This window comes from Falco cherrug, chromosome 1, assembly GCF_023634085.1.
Source record: "Falco cherrug isolate bFalChe1 chromosome 1, bFalChe1.pri, whole genome shotgun sequence".
Taxonomy (NCBI): domain Eukaryota; kingdom Metazoa; phylum Chordata; class Aves; order Falconiformes; family Falconidae; genus Falco; species Falco cherrug.
The window spans coordinates 95,152,007-95,158,006 of NC_073697.1; the positions used below are offsets into that span (position 1 = coordinate 95,152,007).

Consider the following 6,000-nt stretch of genomic DNA (forward strand, 5'->3'; position numbering starts at 1 on the left):
ACCCCCAGACCCACTTCAGGGCAGCATGCCCCGCAGCCCAAGGAAGCAGTGGGCACTGCCCAGCAGAGGGTGAGCCCACAGATCACTGCAAGATCACACAGAGAGCAAGCAATTAGCTCCGCAGATCACATCCCAACCCTCTGACGTATCCCTATGGGTCTCCCCACAGTGCCTAGGACCCTGCTAGCGAAAGCCAGCCCCCGCTCCCCCCAGGCCCTGGAGACCCCCATCCCACCTGGGGCAATGGGTGTCCCTGGCAGCAGGGTCAACATCCTGCTCCTTGCTGAGCAGCGCCAAACAGCAAGTCCTCCTGCCCCATGCTCATCCTCCCGTGCCAGGCTGAGCTCCTGGCTCCAGAGAGGACCAGCACGCTGGGATGGAGGTACCAAAGCACAGAGAATCCTATCCCAGACAGAGCCAGCTCCCTGCATGGCTCAGGGTGCCTGAGGACTTAGTAGCCTCAAGGGGGACAGGAGGAAGAAACAAAGATTTTCCTGGGGCCTGTCTGCTGGCTGGGACCGAGTTGGGAGAGATGCTGAACGCCCAGGGAAGCTGGATCCCCCACGGGGCAAAGCGTGACTTCGGGTGGGAGCCCGGAGGGCTGGGGGTACTGAGGGGTGGCCCTGGGGACCCAGCCCAGCCTGGCACGGGGACACGGTGCCAGGCAGAGGTTTGGCTCCGGCATGAGGCTGCAGTGAGCACAAAAAGGAAACAGTGGCAAAGGAAACCTCAGAGCGTGGTGCATCTGGAAGCCAGAGATGGGGTAACCCCATCCCAGGCTGGCCGGAGCCCCTGGGCTGGTGGCCAGGGTGTCAGCAAGGGCAGCTTGTGGGCCAGTGGCATCATGATCCGCTGCCGGGGCTGGGGAAAACATCCCCCGGGAAGGACGAGGCTTTCGTCTCCGGGAGAGCAAAACCAGCCGCACACCCTGGCTGGGAAAAGAGGACACCAGGGGGGCTGTCCCCCTGCCCAGCCAGGCTGCAAAGGGGCAGCGCCAGGACCCCCTGCTGCATCAGGGACCCCGAAACCAGGGGTTTGGAGTGAGCTGTGCTGGACGCTGGGCTCACCTCCTCAGGCATGGGGCTCGGGGAAAGCCATCCCAACGCTGAGCACAACCCCACGGAGGAATCCTCCCAGGGCTCTGCACGGGTGGAACGTGCAATAAATAATAATAACTGCTAACAAACGCCGGCTCAGAGCAGCCCCTCGTCCTAATGGTGTGGGACACGAGGAGGGTCGGCCAGCACTGGCCACCCATCCCAGTGAGCCGTGTCCCGAACCCAGGGAAGGGACAATTCCTTGGGAAGGCTAAGGGGGCACAACTCCCCGGAGAGGGGAAGGATACCCGCAGGGGGGGATGGTACAGGTGGGCTGGGAAGGATACCTGCGGGGGGGGGATGGTACAGGTAGGGTGGGTAGGATACCTGCGGGGGGGGGGGGGGGGGGGGGGGGGGGCGGATGGTACAGGTGGGGTGGGAGCACTCAGAGCCCAGGGCATGGTCCTGGCTGCCAGGCTGCGGTTCCCGGCTCCAGATTGCCGGGAAACTTTATTTAATCCTGCCTTGACAGAAGAAATGGTTTATAACGCTCAGCTCAAGGTAACCTTCACGCGGTCCTCCAACTGCCTCTGCTTTTTCTCCACGAATGTTTTGGGGTTTTTTTTAACTTTATATTAAAATATTCCAGTAAGTTGTCAGCACGGATATCAAAAGAAGAAAACAAACAGAGGAAGTGTTTTTGGAAGGATTACCACCTCTTCTCCCCGTTTTCCCCTGGCGAGATGTTCCTGCACAAAGTGTCGGGGGGGCGGAGGAGGAGGAGGAGGAGGGGGCGGCGGGCGCTTTCCCTGCCTCCCGCTCCCCTCCGAAGCGAGGGACCCTCCCGCAAGCCGCAAAAACCAGAGCGAAAAATCTCTGCCGAGGCGAGAATTGCGAACAACTCCCGCAAAGCGCCCCCAGCCCCCGCAGCCCCCTCCCCAGCTCCCCGGCACACGCACCCCGCACCTCCCACGCCCCCCCGCCGAGCCGCCCCGCTGCCCCCGCCCGCTGCGCCCCCCCTCCCCCGGGCTGGGGGCTCCCGCCGCCCCCCGTGTTTTGCGCTTTTTTTTTTCCCGCCCCCCCCCGCACCGCCCCCGGTTTTAACCCGCCCCCCCCGCACCGCCGATGCCACTTCCCCGCAGCCCAACTTGGCGGCGGAGCCCCCCGCCGCCTCCTTACCCGCCCCGGGCGCTCCAGGCCGGCCCCGCCGCCGCCGCTCCATGCACCGGCCGCCCCCGGGAGCGGCGGGGCCAGGGGGTCCCCGCCGGGCGCTCAGTGCGGCCCGGCCCCCGCCGTGCCCCCGCCGCGCCGCCGGCCCTGCCCCGCGGGGGCTGCGCTCATGCCGGCCGAGGGGGGCCCGGCCCGGCGGCTGCCGCTCGGCGCTGCCCGCAGCCGCTCCCGGCCGCCAGGGCTCGGCGGCTCCATCCAGCTCCGCGGCGGCTCCGCGCCACCCGCCGGCCTGCGGCGCCCGCCCGCCTTAACCCTCCCCCCTGCGCCGGCCCGGCCCCCAGCCCCCCGCCTCCCGCCCCGCCGCTCGCTTACGGGCGCCTTCTGCCGCTCTTTTGCCTGTTTTTTTTTTTTTTTCCTCCTTTTTTCCTCCTTTTTTCTGTTTTTTCTCTTTTTTCCTTTTTTTCCTTTTTCCCTTTTCTCTTTTTTCTTTTTCCTTTTTTTTCCTTTTTCCCCCTTTTCCTTTTTCCCCCTTTTCTTCTTTTCCTTTTTTCCCCTTTTCCTCTTTTCCCTTTTCCCTTTTTCCCTTTTTTTTCCTTTTTCCTTTTTCCTTTTTCCTTTTTCCTTTTTCCTTTTTCCTTTTTCCTTTTTCCTTTTTTCTCCTTTTCCTTTTTTGCTTTTTTCTTTTTCCTTTTTACCTTTTTTCTTTTTTTACTTTTTAATTTTTTACTTTCTCCTTTTTTCCCTTTTCCTTTTTTCCTCTTTCCTTTTTCCCCTTTCCCTTTTCCTTTTCTCTTTTTTCCCTTTTCCTTTTTCCTCCTTTTCCTCTTTTCCTTTTTCCCCTTCTCCTTTTTTCTTTTTCCTTTTTTCCTTTTTCTTTCTCCTTTTTCCTCTTTCCTTTTTTCTTTTTTATTTTTCCTCTTTATTCTTTCCTTTATTTTTTTCTTATTTTGTCTTTCCCTCCTTTTGTTTGTTTCTTTTTTGTTTAGTTTCTTCCTCTATTTTCCCCCTCTTTAAGAAACAGGTTGGTGCCAGAAACCAGCTCGCAGGCAGCCCCAGCCTCGCTGATGCACTCTCAAGGGCAAGGGATACTTTAAAAACCACATAGACGCGGTGCTTAGGGACATGGGAGTGCTGGGGTAACAGCTGGACTCGATGATCTCAAAGCTCTTTCCAACCTAAATGGTTCTGATTCTATGCGGAGGGTGATGCTGACCCCCCCCCCCGCCCCGTTGCCCTGGCCCCAGCACTGCCCCCAGGCCCAGCACTGGAGTTCAGCCAGAGTTTGATCAAACAGGGCTAAAGAGAGAAAAAAAAAGAAAAGAAACTCCAAATTATATATATGTGTCATATTAATGAAAAATTAATTTGAAAACTTTCCAGCTCTAGGAGTAGGAAAAAAAACGATTGTAAAATGAGGGAGGTGAGAGAGCATTTCCCCCCACCTTTTTTGGCAACTTTAGGCATTGGGGGACTTTTAGGCTGTGCTGGTGGCACTGGAAGCCCTGTCACCTGTCCCACCACCGCAGCAACATGTCGGGCTGGCTCCCACCGCCCCAGCACGCCAGGCCACCGCACACAGTGAGTCCCTCTCGGTCAGAAGATAATTTGAAAAGGATCTAGAGAAAACACCCCTGCCTTAATGTGATGAAAGCAGCAGCCCTCGGTGCCCATGGACCCTCCTCCCGCAAGCATCTTTGCTGCAGACAGGGCAGAGGGCTGGTGGGACGGCATTTTTTGTGGTGATGCACCCTCAGCCACTGCAATATGCTGGGGTGCATGCACCCCAGCCCCACTCCCAGAGCCAACGGGAGGAAGGTGGGGAGTTTTGGGAAAGCGGCAGCTGAAAGGAGGGATGGATGCTGCCACTGGTCCCGCTGAGGGAAGCTGCAGCCTCAGCTCTGTCCATGCTGGATGCAGGAGCATCCCTGTGCCAGGGAGCCATGGGGAACTGCCCCAGGCAGGCGCAGGCAGGCGCATGGACCGCGGCAGCTCGTTTCCATAGGAAACCAGGCTGGCGAGTGCTGCCTCAGCTCCAGGCTGGGGGCTGAAGAGCTGTTTGTACTATTTTTATCCTCTCGGTACTAGGTTTCTTCGGTTTGGCCATGCAAACGCCCCAGCAATGCTTCCTCCCTCTGCCCAAGGCTGTGGGGCACTGGGGGGGACTGCGGGGAGGTGAAACCTGCCATCATCTGGGGACAGCAGCAGCAGCAGCCAGGCAGTCCCTAGCCCAGGGAGCCCACCCGAGGGCTTTCCCTGCTTCCAGATGGTCCCACTTTCCCCACAAAAGCAGCAATTCTGCCTCGCATTTTGCAAAAAACAGGGATATCCTCTCCGCAGCTCCCCAGCGGGGTGTTTGCAATTCCAGGTCTCCTAATGGGATGCACGGTGCCTTCCCCCGGATGAGCATCCATCGGAACAAAGTTTGTTTCCTGCAAAAATACCTTGTTGGCTTCTCTTTAAACCCTTTCCTGCACCACGGGGAGCTCGGGGCTGGAACATGGGTGAAGGGCATATAGCACAGGGGGTGCCGCAGGCAGACAAGGGGCAGCGGCGAGGGAAGCAGCTGAGCAATGCCAACAGATGACTGTGGGTTTTTGCGGCACGCACAGGATGGAAGAAGAAGAATTTGGCCGGCTTCGATAGATTTGCTGCTCAACAGCCATGTTGATGGGTGTGAGGGAAAATTTGGAGTCATGGGTTTAAAATAGCACTCGCAAAAATAGCTTTCAGGGACTCTTTTAATTGGTTTTTGCTGGGCTAGGCTTGCCCCAAGAGCAATCAGGGATCCTCCTGAAACATCCGATGTGATTTCCTTATTGACCACGATGTGAAGCGACTCCGAGCTGCTCCTGGTGAATGCTGCACCAGAAAGACCCAGTTCTGCAGGGTTTTAAGGGTGTTTTTCACCCCAGAGACCTCAAGGTTATTGCCAGGGACTTTTGACTTTGGCCTTAACTGTCCCCGAGTACTAATGTCACCAAATAAATCCCTACGTCAGGGATGTCGGGTTTTGAGCCAAAAGAGACTGCTGAGGTTTCTGCAGGCAGCCTTATCCAGGGGAGCGGAGCCTGTGCCCTGGCACTGAGGTGACTTTCATGGCATAAAGGCTCTGGGCATTTTCTGGGTCCCCACTGCCATGGGGACACCGGGGTGACCGTCCCCTCCACCCCACGAAGGCAGTAGGCTGCAGTACTCATTGATGGGTCTTTTCAGAAACTTCTGTCACCCAAGCTGTCTCAGGAGACCTCATCAGCAGAGGGAAAAAAGAGGATGTGGTGCGTTATACTAGTAAAAAAGGCTGCATAAAATCTCATTTTGAGGATTATGAAGTGCCGGCACAAAAAAGCTGTAAACAGGATGTCTGAAAAGATCTTAAGCATAAAGGTCAGAATCTACAATTTAAATGGGTCGCTTGTTGCTTTCTTGCTGTGTGCCACTAATGAGCCAGGATGTAGAAAAAGAGATGTGATTCTGAAGCCACATTTTGGTCCTTCTGTGATTTGCAATGTTTAGTAGCAGATTTTTTTTACTGAGGGGGGGTGCAGGGGTGCAGCTGAAAAGGGTTTCTCTCCCCCTGATCCCAGGCATCCCCATGGCAGCAGTAGGAAAGGACCAGAGGGGACAGGGATGCTGAGCCCAAGGCCTTTGCAGGTGAGTGATGGTAAGCAGCATCCCAGTCCTGGGGGTCTCCAGCTGCCGTGGCCGTGGCATGAGGCTCTGCCTTCCTCCCGAGGATGAGGCCGGTGCTGGCAGACATTGCCAGACACTGGGTTACTATGGTGGTGGCATCCAG

General features: G+C 56.9%; 1 protein-coding gene across 1 annotated transcript in view; it reads right to left on the reverse strand.

Annotated features, from left to right (window-relative positions):
• WSCD2 (WSC domain containing 2) overlaps positions 1-2,506 on the reverse strand; it is a 36,140-nt gene extending 33,634 nt beyond the window's left edge. Inside the window, exon 1 of the mRNA XM_055717388.1 lies at positions 2,217-2,506. The gene's annotated coding sequence lies outside the window, so the exon portion shown is untranslated. The remainder of the gene's footprint in view (positions 1-2,216) is intronic.
• Between the last annotated feature and the right edge of the window lie 3,494 nt (positions 2,507-6,000).